We start from the raw sequence: 15,889 nt of genomic DNA, 5'->3' as shown, positions 1-15,889 counted from the left end.
AACAGAAAACAACTGCCTGTGCTACTTACTTCTCCTGTCACCGTGACAAAACGCCTGACTCAAAGGCAACTAAAGGAAAGAAAGGTTAGGTTTGGCTACAGATGTCCAGTACACAATTATGAGATGGCTCGGTAGCAGAGACATGAGGCAGCTGGGCACCTAGTATCTGTAGTCAGCAAGCAGAGGCAGATAATGCTGCTCTGTTCATCCTGGGAGCACAGCCATGAAACAGTGCTGGCCACATTCAGAATGAGTCTTTCTTCCCTGTTAAACCTCTCTGGAACATCTCTGTTAAACCCTCGCAACCTCAGGGGTTTGTTTCTGAGGTGATTCTTAATCTGTTCACATTGACATTGAAGACTAACAAGTCTACTTGTCAGCTTGACACCCAACATCCTTTAGTTTTATTTTGTTTTGGGTTTTGAGACAGGGAACTTACTTTGTAGACCAGGCTAGCCCTGAACTCACAAAGATATACCTGCCTCTGCCTCCCAAGTGCTGGTATTAAAGGTGCATATAGCACCACGGCTGGCTTAAACACACACCTTTTAAATAATAGTATTTTACCTCTGCTCCTCAAAAGTTATGGGGGTATGGGAGAGGCAGCTGAAAAGATGCCCCAGTAGTTAAGAGCACTGATTGCTCTTTTAGAGGACCCAGGTTTGATTCCCACTACCCACATGGTGGCTAACAACCATTTGTAACTCCAGAACCAGGGGATACAATGCCCTCATCTGGCCTCTGTAAATGCTACACAGATATGGTATAGACATGCATACATTCAAAGCACTCCTATACATAAATTAAAAAGAAATTTCAAAAGTAAATCTTGTAGACATCTCATAATGCATTTAGTTCATTTGTGACAGCTCTCCAAATCTGAATAACTTTATGCAGAGGTCTAAAGCCCAAAACTCTCAACTGGGATCCACTATAAAATAAAAAATTAACATGTTTTGAATATGAAATGACCAGAGTTAACATTTCCATTCTAACAGGAAGGAATGGGGGCAGGGCATAGAAAGATAAAGTCAACACAAGATGAGTAGAGGAATTTTAATCCAGCAGCATGGCTTCTCTGGCAAGGGATCACATCCAAAGACCTAGGTCTGTGTGATCCAGCTGGAATGATACACCTTTACTCTCTCTGGCTAGAATAGTACTAACAACGGAGTTAAGGTTAGTCTGTAGAAAGAAGCAGCTATGTCTGAAAGTATTGTGTAATTGAGGGGCAGACAAAGTGACAGACAATTCAGAGAAAATTTTGACAGAATGAATCAGAGATAGGATATGCCCAACTCTCATGAGAAGAGTCAGGAATGAGAGGCAACTTAATAGAGAAGCAGAGAGAGGGGGGGGGGGGGGGCAAATGTATTACCAGAACAGGTTGCAGTTGAAGACAGAACAAGGCAGAGAATAATAAGAAGTGGGAAGATTAAAACAGATTGCCAGAGTTAGTTTAAGGTCAAACAGCAATTCAGCCAGAAGCCAGCTAAAAGAAACCAATTTGAATCAGTCAACTTGGAAAGGAGTTTGGGTCATAATGAAAGACCCCCAGAGCGGGGAGACCCTCACCCAAGTCTCGGGATGACACGGCCACCCAAGAACTCACGAGAGACTGCCCTTGCTGTAAAAACATTAGGTTTATTTATAGGAACCAGTGCACTGGGATCGAGACTCATATCCCACACAGGGGCAGTAGAGTTCGACCCCGAGTGGCTGGGAGAAGAGGTATTTAAAGGAAGAAACCACAACCCTAGTGGGTAGGGAGGGCATCATTGGAAAATGTGAGAATACCAGTGAAAAATCACAAGGAGAAACTTCCTGTTTCTCAAGATTGTTTAACTTTATGGCCAGCCAGTTCCTGGGAGAAGCTTCCTGTTTCTCAAGACTGTTCTTTAAGATTTTAGTCTAACTTTATGGTCAGTTAGTTCCTGGGAGAGAGTTGCCAAACGGGCTGGTGTAATTGCAGTTCCAGGGCCTGGCCAGTTTCTTTCTTCTGCTCTAAACTTTTGTCTAGGGGGGGTGCAACCTTAAAACTTCTACCTTTCAATAACAGCTGAGATAAACCAGCAAGTCAGCAGTTAGAAAGAGCCAGAAAGGGTGGGCATTTTTTAAGCAGAAAGCCTCAAAGAAGATACCTGGTGAATAAAAATTATTTTTACAAAGATTGAATCCCAATCAGGCAGCCCCAGTCTAACCCAAAGCTCTGTCTAATATCTGAGACTCCAGGTCACATCCTCTAGGCTCCATGGCCTTGGGTAGCCCTTTCTTTCAGTTCATCTGCCTGCAGCATGCTCTCTGACTGGTTCTCCTCTATGTCTGCAGGTTTCTTCATGGATGCCCAATGGCCCTGGCCCTAACCCTAACCCTAACCCTAACCCTAACCCTAACCCTAACCCTAACCCTAACCCTAACCCTAACCCTAACCCTAATCCTAACCCTAACTGGGTTCTCCACTGCAACTAAAGCTTCTCTTTCTCAGCTTCACGCAATGGGGCCTCATGGAACCCATTCCTCCTGACAGGGAATGTGACCCTGTCAAACATTTTCAGATTTTCTGTGACCTCTGTGAAAGACTCCATGACCTACAACTCGAATATTGCATGCCTGCAAACCACAAAGACAATATGTGCACTTTGGTGGCTTAACCTGGAACATTACTTTCCTATATAGATGATCTCACCCCTGGGCAAGTGTAGCATTCTCAATTCAGAGTCTTTCCTTCTAAGTAAATTTACATTTTCACAGGTCAGAGTCTTTCACAGGTGGGTTGTAGATCTCAGGGCATCTTTCCCCCTTTACCAGTGCAGAGTTCAATGGCTCTCCTTAATGGTACGAATCTCTCCAACAATTCCAGCTGCTCTCTCTGCATCACCTGACCTTTGTCTTTGAGTTCATCCACACTCCTTTCTTTACTGAAGTGCATGTTTTCCATGAATGTCCATTCTCTTACACTATAGATCTGATGAACAGCAGCAAGCGTTAGCCACACCACATCCTGGACATTATGTTGTCTTGAAGCTTCCTTAACCAACAACTTAGACTATTACTTTTAAATTTAGCCTCATTTAGATTTTCATGAAGTGGGAGGAGCACAGCCAGATTTGGGGACAGACAGAATACAACACAAATAGCCTGTGTGGGGTCTTTATTCTTCTCTGAAACCTCAAGAGCCAAACCTCAACTTATTTGCATTTCTCTTGGTATTCTGCTCTTCTAAGCTACCACCGCCCAGCCCATCAAACCCCTTGTCAGCATTCTGGGTTTTTTCTTGCCCTCACATTCAAACTCTACCAGATTTTCCTCTAAACCCACTTCAAAGGCCTCTTCACTACCCAGTAAGGTGCCCACCAGCCCCAAATCCAGTTCTCAGCACCAATCTTCTGTGATCACAGTGAAGAGGTAAAAAACAGCAAGACAGATTCCATCTTGTCCTCTAAACTCCATTTTAAGCTGCTGAACTTGGAGTGATATGGCCCCCACTCTTGGACTCTGGGAAAGAGTCAAAAATAGACATAACTGCTGTGGCCAGCTTACAACAACAGGAAAAACTGGTCACAATAACAAGATAAGTTAAGAAACCATGAATCATTCCCAGGACAAGATGCCCCTTTCTAGATGTGTGGACTCTCCCTGTGGTCTGAACAAACTATATCAGTTTGAAGGTTAACTATCCTTTACCCATTTACCCAATCATGTAACACCAAGGCTTGTAAGCCCCAGGTTGTAATTTTTTTCCTATATAATCCCTAAGCCCCTGGACTTTCCTAACCTGTTGTATGGAAAGGGTTATGACCCACATCCAAACTTGGCGGGGTGGGGGGAGGTAGGGGTGTGTGTTGGGGAACGACTCTCATGTGCTTACATTGGAGTTGTTGTCTCTGGTGGTCTCTTGGTGGGTCTCAAAAGCTGGGCATAACAGCAGCAAGCCTACTCCTCAGCACCAATCCTCTATGTTGGTTTCGTTTCTCATTGCTGTTACAAATTACCTGACGAAAGGCAACCAGAGAAATCAAGGGTTTATTTTGGTTTAGTTTGAAAGTGGTCATCAGTCCATCATGAGGTTACAGAGTGACAGCAGGAACGGGGGCTATTTGCTGGCAAGTTCTATGCCAATTTTTCTACAAGGTAGGGTCATTTGGAAGAGGAATCTCAAGAAAATTCTCACATGGGACTGGCCTATAATGCATTTTCTTTCTTTCTTTTTTTTTTCTTTTCTTTTTTTCGGAGCTGAGGACCGAACCCAGGGCCTTGCGCTTGCTAGGCAAGTGCTCTACCACTGAGCTAAATCCCCAACCCCTATAATGCATTTTCTTAATTAGTGATTGTGGTGGAATGAATATGCTTGACCCAGGGAGTGGCATGATTAGAAGGTGTGGCCTTGTTGGAGTGGGTGTGACTTTCTTTGTTGGAAGAACTGTGTCACTGGGGGAGGGATAGGCAATGAGACCCTTCTCCTAGCTACTTGGGAGCCAGTGTTCTTTTTTGCCTTCAGAACAAAATGTAGAACTCTCAGCTCTTCCCACATCATGCCTGCCTGGGTGCTGCCATGCCTTGATGATAATAGACTGAACCTTTGAACCTGTAAAGTAGTCCCAATTAAATAATGTCCTTTATAAGAGTTGCCTTGGGGGCTGGAGAGATGGCTCAGTGGTTAAAAGCACCGACTGCTCTCTTCCAGATGTCCTGAGTTCAATTCCCAGCAACCACATGGTGGCTCACAACCATCTGTAATGAGGTCTGATGCCCTCTTCTGGTGTGTCTGAAGACAGCTACAGTGTACTCATATAATAATAAATACATCTTTTAAAAAAAGAAAGAAAGAAAGAAAAAGGAGTTGCCTTGGTCATAGAATCTCTTCACAGCAATGGTAACCCTAACTAAGACAGTGATTGATATAGAAGGGGCAAGCCTATTGTGGTGGTCTCACCCGTGCACAGGTGGTACTGGGTTTTATAAGAAAGTGGGCTGAGCAAGCCATGATCACTTCTCCATGGCCTCTGTATCAGCTCTTGCCTTTACGTTCCTGCCCTGTAGAGGGTACAAGCTTACAGATAGCATAGAGAAAGCAGAATTGTTAAACACACAGTGCAAAATGTTGACACCTTTTATCAGCAAGGCTTTCCCTTTTCCACCAGGAGGATCTCAGACCTCACACTCCCTTCTTGAGGAATGTCACATAACCCTTAGGGAAACTACAGATCTGAGTACCTTTCTCCCAACAAGAAACCCATTCAGCAAACATTTGAGATTCTTGGAATGCCTCCATATGCTAATGTGTGGAAAGCTTTTGGGGCCACCTTGTAGGAATTTGGTAGGAATTTGACATTGGGCTAGGTCAGGGAAGTAGGCTCAGATAAGAATATTTACATTTGGGCTAATACAGAGCTCAAGATAAACTCAGCCAAGGAATGTGTGGTATTCCTTTTATCTTGGTCATCCTAATAGAAACAGTGATCAGGGGACTTTGTTTATTGCCTTGTTTGTCCTTGACCTAGAACTGACCTTATTATTTTCATCTACTTAAAATGGTATAAAAGCACACTGGGAAAAAATAAACCCACTTCAGCCTCAGCACTGGCTGGAGTCATGTTATAATGTTGTCTAATTGTCTTTTTCTTTTCAATCCTTGCTCCCTTCCTTGAGACCCAGTTGACTGACTGAGCTGGCTTTGTCACTAATGAGGTATCTTAGTACCCTAAGCTTCAGCCAAGGACCTCTGCCCACCCTAGATATTCCTACCCTCTCCCCAAAGTTTTATATAAGCATCAATCACCCTGAATAAAGTTGAACTGTCTTTCTGAAGCCAATCCCAGAGTTAAGTCTGTCTTCTCAGTTACACTCATGGGCTGTCTGAAACCCTGTTTGTTGACTCTGATTCCTTTACCCTCATGGGCTGGTGGCCAATTATGCTGGGGAGAAGGGAGGACCTATGCAGTTAGAAACAGAGAAATGACCACTGAGCTCCACTTGCTCTGTCCTTGTGTTTAGGTGGCACCCAGTTACCCACGTTCAGGTTGGATTTTCCATCCTCAGTGAAACTCTCTAGAAATGTTCTCACAGACACACCCAGAAGTGTTTCCTAGGTGATTCTAAATCTAGTCGACTTGACAATGAGGATTAACTATCAAATCACCCAAATGTGAAAAATTGTCTGACAAAATAGGATGGCATTAGAAGAAATACTGATGGCTGCACAGGGAAGTATATGTTGATAACTGAACACCAAGTGTACATCAGATGAGGAGACTAACTTACCAACCAGACTAAAGACTAAAGCTGCAAGATCTTGTCTACAGACCCTGTACCACAGAGAAGCCAATTCTTGCTATTTAAATGACAATATGCTCCACACTTGCTCAGCAAACTTCCTTGTACTGGAGATTATAGTACTGTTGTGGCATATGGACAAAATGTGTGCTTCATTCCTTGTCTTGAAGGATATATGGGAGATTCAGAACAATATAAAAATGGAAGGAACAAAAAAGGCATCAGACCTTGAAGGGATAGAGTGTGGGAAACATTCTAGTAGCAAAGTCTAAGAGAGCTGCAACAACCTTGTCCTTGTTCTACAGATGGAAAGAGTACAAATGAGGGAAGTGTTTACGGCCTTTCCCTCCTTTGAAGATGGCTGAGCAAAGAAAGAAGATAAAGTCTGATAAATACATGGAATGTATCCTTTAGAAGTTAGTTCAGTATTGAACTTAGACTCTGTTCCTCTTTGTTCTGTGTGGTGGTTTGAATATGCTTGGCCCAGGGAGTAGCACTATTAGGAAGTGCAGCCTTGTTCAAGTCACCCCAATTAAATGTTGTCCTATGTAAAATCTGCCCTGGTCATGGTATCTCTTCACAGCAGTAGAAACCCTAACTAAGATAAAAGTTGGTACCAGGGACTGGGGTATTGTTGGGATAGGCCTGATCACGGTTTTTTTTTTTTTTTTTTTTTTTTTTTGAGGAATGTGTATTTGAGGACTTTGGATTTGGAAAGCCATGGAATGCTTGGGGATGTGGGGGTTAATGGATCATACTAGTAGGAATATGGAAGACATTGGTACTGAGGGTGATTTGAACTGTGTAGATCTGGCCCAATATGTTTCAGAAGAATGTTCGTACATGGCCTAGAAACTATTTCGTGATATTTTGGAGAAGAATGTGGCTGCTTTTTTGCTCTTGTCTGAAGAGTCTGCCTGAGTGTAAGGTGAAGAAACTCAGATTAATTGCATTGACAAAAGGAGGTCTCACAACAATCCATTTTAGAGTCTCTGCTGTAGTTTAGTGTCAGGAAGAGAGTTTTGATGAAGTGTACCAAGATTAAAAAGGAAAAAATACAAAATGTATGGTTCAAGTAATAAAGGGGCACCAGGAAGTGAAATGGAACCGAATCCTGTGTTCAAGAAGATAAACTAAGGAAGCAGTGACTCTGGAGCAAGATCCCACCCAGCTAAGCTTATTCTTAATGTGGTTGCAGTTGAACAACTGATAGTTATACTATTACAACCTGGTTGTTGCTTTCATTTGGACATAAGGAGATATGATTGTGTGTCAAATTGACATGGGATAACATAAGTCTTTGATTTGGATATTGAAGCATAGTCACCATGAATAGCTTATGTCCAGCATAGCTGTACACAATTTTAATCCCAGCATTGAAGAGACAGACCATGCAGATATCTGAGTTCAAGGTCAATCTACAGAGCAAGTTCCAGGGCAGCCAAGCATAGGCAGTGAAGGAGTTGGAAAACAGAAAGATAGTGATAATGTAATAAATAGAACAAGGGGGCCATGTTCCAGCCCCAGAAAGCAGCAGAACTTGGCATCTTTGGCCACATGACTCTGGCTTTAGAGTCCAGAATAGAAGGGACCACTGAGACAATTGATGCTGGTTAGCTGGAGCTAAGAAATTAGTGCTGATTAAGAAGAGACAAGCATCACTGAGGTGAAACCTTCTGGAAAATGTTTTCTGAGAGCACAAAGAAGCTGTGTTCCAGATGGCCAAGGTTGTACCTCATGCTGTAGCCATACTTGGTAATGTGTAAGAATCACACAGGTGGTACTGGTTTTGAAGTCATGAAGTCATGAAGAGCAGTTGAGGCTTGGCACTGTGAAAGGCCATGGAAGGCCATTGGTGAAGGTACAGCTTCAGTTCCAGTTGATGGTCCAGGACTGAAGGAGTTGTGACTTGGCACCATGAAGAGAGTCTATGAGAGACTATTGTTGAAGCCTAGTTGCAACAGAACACCCCGGTTATTGGAGATGCTAGTACCATGGGATGATCACCAAGAACAGCAGCAGCAGTGGAGTGGATCAACCTGAACTTAGAGTGCTATAAAGGGCAGAGCTGAAGAAGTGATGTCAGCCCTTTGGAGGAGCCCAGAAGATCATGTGTGGATCCCAGACATTGAAACAAGAAGCTGTAACATTAAAGTTGTCTTGGAGACCCCAAGATTTTCAAGATTCCAGAGCTGTTTGATACCTGCTGAAGAAAGCTGCTGATGGGAAGTGGAACCCATCAAAGGGAATTGTGCTTCAGTCAACAAGGCAGAAAAATTAATTGGACATTAGACATGGAGATGCTGAATTTGGAGTTTGCCTGGCTGGTTTTTGGTCTTGCTTTGGTCCAGTATTTTCTCACTATGACATTTCGGAATGGTAGTGGATATCCTGTGATATTGGAAGTATGTGATCTACTTTTTAATTTTGGTTTTACAGGGGATTACAGCTAAGTGACTAGATGAATCTCAGAAGAAACTTTTGGAATTTTAACATTGACAAGACTGTGATAGACTATGGGGATTTTTGAAATTGGACTAAATATATTTTACATTATGCTATTACTAGGTATGGCCCCCATAGATAGACTCATGTGTTTGAACAAGCTTATGGAATCCAGGGACTAGAATGTGATGGTTTGAATATGCTTGGCCAAGTGAGTTGCACTATTAGGAAGTGTGGCCCTGTTGGAGGAAGTGTGTCACTGTGGCTGTGGCTCTGAGACCCTCCTCCTAGCCATGTGGGAGCCAGTCTTCCTTTAGAACAAGACATAGAACTTTTGGCTCCTCCAGACCTTCGTCTGCTTGGATGCTGCCATGTTCCCACCTCGATAATAATAGACAGAACCTCTCAACCAGTAAACCAGCCTCAATTAAATTTTCTCCTTTATAAAAGTTGCCTTGGTTATAGTGTCTCTTCACAGCAATGGAAAACCCTAACTAGGACGTTCTTCATATGTGTAAATACTATTGCTGCTTTCAGGCCCTGTGAGGGCTACAAACTCCTTTGCATCCTCTGAATTCTTTCCTTCCTGTCTTGAAATAGAATTTTGAGGCTTTTGAGGTCTTGGATTTTTTAACTTTACATTTTTTAAACTAATTAATTGTATGTACAACAATTTTGCCAGTGTTTTGCCTGCATGTGTGTTGTATACCATGTTTATGTAGTACCTATGGATGCCAGAAGAGGGTACCATTGTCATTTACCCTTTCTTCCAAGGGAGGACATTTAAATTGTACCCCAATCACTGAAGGAGTGGCTTGAAATTCCTACAGATACCAAGATTTGTGGATTCCTAAGTCACTTGTCTAAAATAGGACAGTATTGGCATGTAACCTCTTTCCTGTGTACCTGTGACTCCTTTCTAGATTGCTTATAGTCTTAACATGATCAAAACACTGTGCTTGGTTAGCTCTACCCCTCTAAGTTGCCTATAATACCTAACACGATGTAAACACTTTAGCTCCACCTCTCTAAGTTGCAGTGCTTGTGACAATGTCCTAAACAAAATGTCTAACAGGGCTGTTATGAAATAAACAAACTTAAGGTTGGGTTTCTGTTTACCAGAAAAGTGAATCTCATTAGGTGGGTTTCTGTTAACCAGGAACCTCCTTTAATCAGCCCCAAAGGTCAACTACCACAGGCAAGGTTATTTAGTTCTTGGTCAGTCCCAACAGCTCAAAGACCCTTGACTGTTGAATCATGAAATCTGCATGCTTTTCCACCATTTTTCTCTTCTCTCTGCCCCAACCCATGGCCTTGGTAGTATGATTTCCCAATAAACCTTTCTTTCCATCCATGGACTGGTCTAGTTCGGTGGTTTCACTGGGCCCTCATTTGCACTATGTGTATCGCTGTTATACTGTGGTTAGGGAGTAAGGATAGTAAAGAGTTCTATATGTTTACAGTGCATATGCAACCATTATCAGCCTCTGCAGCTGCTTGTTTGCTACTATATGGGTTCTTCTTTCTTCCACCCTTTCAACCCCCTAACACTAGATGAGAGAGAAAAAAGGGTAGAGGGAAAGAGGGATGACATTATCATTAAATTACTTCCTGCCAATTTAGAGTGTTTTGGGGGGCAAGTTTGATCTTCACCATCAAGATATCTAATTTCTTCTTGTTGTTTCTTCTTTGCACACAACTATTTAACAAACCACAACCAACTACCAACCTCCAACCCAACCACAACCCTGCCTCTCTGATCCCTAGGATTTATATACCCTCTGAAAATTTCCCGGAATTCCAAACATCACACCCCTGCAGGGGCACGAGGCAAATCATCATCAGCTGCTGTGGACACCCTGAAGCAACCCCATATCCCATACCTGGGATTAAAATGAAAATGTTTTCTTATAATATTCCTGTGTTTTTAAAAGAAACCAAAATTCTCACTGCATTTTCCCTTTTCTGTTTTAAGCCTTTAATTGTGCTGTGTTTAGTGAGAAATTAAAAACAGAGACATTTTCCATGAAATAAGCACTTTTCAGATCAGTGGCCAAGGTTTTCTGGCGAGCTCTCCTGTTGAATTCTAATGTTTATAAGTTTTGATGGCATCATCCACAGCTTTTCATTTTCTGTGGAAATATAAACAAACCTGCATCCCCAACACAAAAGTTTCACAGGCTTCCATTCTGATATTAATACATCCTTATAACATATAGGCTGAATTAATTCCACAGATGTTCTATAACTCAGTGCCTCTTGACTGCTGCTGTTGGAAATGACTCCTATTTTTGCGGCAGGTCCTCAAGCTATGTCTCCCATTTTGCTTTCTGATGGCAAGAAATTGCCTTGGATATCTCTCTTGGACCTATGCCCATCAGTCCAATGGCAGCCCTTGCCTGTACACCTCTGGAAGCCTGGACTTTCTTTTTTTTTTTTTTTTCCTCGGAGCTGGGGACCAAACCCAGGACCTTGCGCTTCCTAGGCAAGCGCTCTACCACTGAGCTAAATCCCCAACCCCCAAGCCTGGACTTTCTTTCTGGTTTATAGTTAGAAAACATATTGCTGCTAGGAATGGTTTGTTCACTTTTCAAGTACTAGGTATTTTGAGTTCTGAGACCTTTAGTGTTTGGGTCAGAATTTCTTTGCAAATGGTCATATTTTCTTTAATTGTAGCACCAGGTATTTTGATATTGTAGCTATATCATGACAGAAGATGTTAGCATAGTACAAGTTTGAACTAGTAGATCATAGCCCTTATCCACTCACCCATGTTTACTGCCTGCACCTTTGATGGATTAATACCCTTTTTATATTTGGTATTTGCATTTTCATATGCCAAGGTCTCTATCAATGCCTGTCTTGCACCAGAGTATAATACAGCTTTGTTCACTGCTAAGACTAATCTTTGTCAAACCAAAAACACTGAAGGCCTCTCTAGAGACTTGTATAATTTTTTGTAAACATGGTGAATCTTTTCCCAACTTTGTCCCAAGCTCTTAAAGCTGCTAGGCTTGTTCTATAGTCGCACCATCAAACAGAACCTGTTCTTGTATATCAGAATACAGTTTTAACCCAGCAACTGGTCTCTGACAGTATTCATTTCTCTTACTCTATTTCATTGTTCAATAATTAAGGCGTCTTCCTTCCACCATGTTAACCATTGCAACTGCAGCCTGGCATCTAGTACAGCTGTCACCAATCCCTCTATCATTGGGGAATAATTCTACGTGAAGTAGCCCAGTTTTTTAGAATTCATTTCACATAAGGTGACTGCATCCCATATGAAATCATAGCCTCTTTAAAACTCCTTAGATATCTCATTTCTATAGAATGCCTTCCTATCTTGTCATAACCTAAGGAAAGGCAAGCTATGAAATCACAGCTTCTTTAAAATGCTTTAGCTCTATCATTTTTATAGAATGCCATCCTATCTCGTCATAACCTTTAGCAAGTATATGCTGTAGGACAACTGGGAAAGCTGATAGTGATGATCTTGTGACCAAGAGCCACCCCTTCTCTAACTCTAGCAACTTGGTGGTTTTGAAGTTTTTTTTTTTCCTCTTGAAATAGGACGTTTTCATCTTTTCTCTGACCCAGTTGCCCTCTTCCTCCTCTTCCCCCTCCTCTTATCCACCTCTGCAGCCCACCTAGCTCCTCACCCCATCCAGGGGCTGCAGACACTGGAAACTGAAAGCATAGTGGGGCCTCTCTCTGCCTTCCAGCACAGTTTCTTTCCCTCTTTCCTCTTGGGGGAAATTTCTGCTCTCTTGCTCAGTCACCGGAACTAAGCCTTTTATTTCTCCCTTCCCAGTGCTCTTCATCTCTCCAGTGCTTCCATTTCCACCTGAAAATTTTCCAGTTGCTCAGCCATTCTCCTAACCTTTTTTTGAAACAGAATATAGGAAGAATGAGAAGGAAAAAGACAAACAAGCAGAAAATCACCTCTGGGAGCAAAGTGGAGGATATCTCTGTGGTAACAGCTGCAATAATTTTTTTTTTTTTGCTGTCATATTGAAAAAGACTATCCATTTCTTCATCCCCTACCATTTTATCTACAGCATCTGCAATCAGATTTCCCATTCTGCATGCCCCCCATCCGGGTGCCGCTCATACCTGCTGTTTGCTACGTCGTGGGCTCTTCTTTCTTCCATCCTTCTTCAACCTTTTCTTCTTCCCTTTCAATGTCCTAACACTATAGGAGAGGAAAAGGATAGAGGGAAAAAGGAGGCAACATTATTAGACTATCTCCTGCTGCTTAGAGGTGTCAAGTTTACTGGGGCAAGTTTGATCTTCACCATAAGGATATCTAATTTCCTCATCTTCTTGTTTCTTCTTTGCGTACAACTACTGAATACATCACAACCAACAGCAAACAACAACCAACCAACTACCTACCAACAGCAGCCCCACCCGTCAGGGCTCTGGCATTTATATACTCTTTGAAAATTTCCCAGAATCTCAAACACCACACACTTACAGAAACTATCTGCAGCTGACAAAATCACACCTCTGCAAGAGCACAAGGCAAGCCATTACCAGCTGTTGTGGACAATTGGAAGCAGCTCCATATCCCACACCTGGAATTAAAAAGAAACCATATTCTTCTAATATTTTTGTGTTCTTTGAAGAAACCAAAAATTTCACTACAGGCCTCAATACAGTCTTGTCTAGTTTTGTTGTTCTCTTTTGAGACAGTCTTACTAAGTATCCCGGACTGGCCTAGAACTCATACTTTTTTATGACTTCTTCATGCTGGGATAGATGATGTGCACTACCACACCTAGCTCCTAATTACTACTATAAAAAAGTTTATACCTGGCATAGCGACACGAGTCTTTAATTCAAGCACTTAGGAGTCAGAGATAGGCAGATCCCTGAGTTCTAGGCCAGTGGGAACTACATAGCGATACCACCTTGGAGGTGTTTTGTTGTTGTTGTTGTTGGTGGTGGTGGTTTTTGTTTTTTAAAGTGTGTGTGTGTGTGTGTGTGTGTGTGTGTGTTATCACATGTGTATTTGGATGTGCGTGTGTGTGTGTGTGTGTGTTATCACATGTGTATTTGGATGTGCATGTGTACCAATGTGTAGGCCAGAGTAAGGTGTTACTATCTTTATTCCTTTGAGACAAGGAATCTCCCTGAACTGGAAGCTCAACAATCTTTGGCTGCAGTAAGTTAGTAAGCCCTAGAGATTCTCCTGTCTCTGCCCTGCACAGTACTAGAGTTAAAGATGTACAAGAGATTACACCTGGTTGGGATCTGAACTGGTGTCTCCATGGCTGCACAGCAAGTACTCTTAACCAGTGAGTCATCTTTTCAGCTGTTAATCCCACCTATCATTATATAAGACCACTACCACATTTTTGAGCCAAATTTGGAACAAGCTTTATTAAATATTTTCCCGGACAATGGGCACTGGCCAGGTCACCCAGTATTCTCAGAGAATGGTCATGATTTTGTCAGGTGTTTATAAAAACAAATCCCACAAGGCTATGTACTTCCTGCCTTTGTCCAATCAGGGGCAAGCATACATCCTGACATACTTCCTGCCTTCTTACCTCCTGACTACATGTGTTTAAGTACGTCCTGTGCAGTCATTCTCCCACCCCACCCCACCTCACCCCTACCCCTTTGCACTGCTTGGTTGCTGAAGGCTGTAGCCAGCTCTGCAGATCCTCAATGGCTGTTCACGGCTTTGCAATCTAACAAGGAATCAAGTGAAAGCTTTTTTAAATGTTAGTTTTATTCCGAGACAAGGTCTCACTATATAACTCTGTTATTTTGTCTTTTTTTTTTTTCCCAGAGCTGAGGACTGAACCCAGGGTCTTGCACTTGCTAGGCAAGCGCTCTACCACTGAGCTAAATCCCCAACCCCTCACTGTATAACTCTGGTCTGTTACTCAATATGTAAACCAGGCTGGCCTAGATTTTAAAGCGATGTACCTGCCTCTGCCTAGGGAGTACCAAGATTAAAGTTGTGTGCCACCGTGCCCACCACACCCAGCCTTTATACCGATGTTTCTAGCCTGCATTCCAATTGCTGCTATCCTTCTTGTTTTCTTCCCACAAGGCTGTCACTTCCTGCTTCGTACACCTCCCTATGCCTCATCTTAGAAAATGTCCTTCGAGAGAAGGCTGGGTAAGTGTGAGCTGACTCCTGGGAAGCCCTCCTCCCAGGGGGTCATCGTGCTGCCTTGGCTGCTGGCCAACCTACAAACAGTTGTATGTATCTTGTCAAGAATTTATAGCTGTTCACACGGAAGGGGAAACCTAAAATCAGTGACTCCATCATGACTGGAGTCAAGTTCTTCACTTAGAGGTTTAAGAGTCAGAAGCCAAGTTGAAAGGGTGTGGGATTGGGGAGGCCAGACAATGTCTGGACTCTGAAGTCATCACCAGCAAGCAAAAGCTGAGAAAATGGAAACAATGAGTTTACAGAAACAGTGAAGAGGAAAATTTAGATGTGAAGAGGAGGTGTGAGGAAAGAGATCCAATTCTGAGGGATTCTGAGGAGACAGCAGGTGCCTACTGTAAAGCTAACCACTATGTCTTACTGTCCTGATTCCCACAATGCCCTATTCCCAGCACCACCCACCAACTTAGGGGTCATGCCTGACAAAGTATAGATGCTACTCGAAGTCCTGTCTTGTGGGAGAAATTCTTGTCTCCCACACTGACCATAACAGCCAAGCCTAAGTGGAAGCCTTTGGATTAATACTTCCCATTCCCCAACTTCCCATTGCCCTAGCAGGCAAAGGACAAGGTATGGAGAGACAAGGTTATACAGAAGGTTATATACAAGGCACAGAGATTCTGAAGTTATACAATAACAAGCTTCAAATACAAGATGAGTATGTAGGTAGCCTAACTCCTGAGCCCGAAATCTTAGCCACAAGCATCTCCTGTTACTCAGGTGTCTCCTACATCACAGAACAAGTACCACACCCATCTCTCCTGCAAAGGTACCTCCAGGACTCCTCTCCAGAGATTGTCTCTGAAAGACGTAGCCTCTTAGGGGCCAAACATGGAAGCGGGGCGGGGGGCTGGCTAGGTAGCAGCAGGTGGCATTATGGTTCCTGTTCTGTTGATGATTTACTAGGGAAGTTTCTCCACACACCTGTAAACCTATTGTGGTTTGCTAAGAAACTCATGTGGGCAATAAGCTTGGGGG

The 15,889-nt window shown here is 42.8% G+C and overlaps 1 long non-coding RNA gene across 2 annotated transcripts in view; it reads left to right on the top strand.

Annotated features, from left to right (window-relative positions):
* Positions 1–15,889, top strand: part of LOC148004153 (uncharacterized) — a 93,958-nt gene that overhangs the window by 52,128 nt on the left and 25,941 nt on the right. The window contains exon 3 of one of the 2 annotated variants that reach the window (XR_015627715.1): positions 14,789–14,857. The exons of the other annotated variant lie outside the window; for it this stretch is intronic. This is a non-coding gene — a long non-coding RNA (uncharacterized LOC148004153). The remainder of the gene's footprint in view (positions 1–14,788; positions 14,858–15,889) is intronic. 2 annotated transcript variants of the gene reach the window in all.

Source organism: Rattus norvegicus, chromosome 8 (genome assembly GCF_021556685.1).
Source record: "Rattus norvegicus strain SHRSP/BbbUtx chromosome 8, alternate assembly SHRSP_T2T, whole genome shotgun sequence".
In the NCBI taxonomy this organism is placed as follows: domain Eukaryota; kingdom Metazoa; phylum Chordata; class Mammalia; order Rodentia; family Muridae; genus Rattus; species Rattus norvegicus.
The sequence above is the reverse complement of the archived record's forward strand: the minus strand, read 5'-3'. Positions and strand labels throughout refer to the sequence as shown.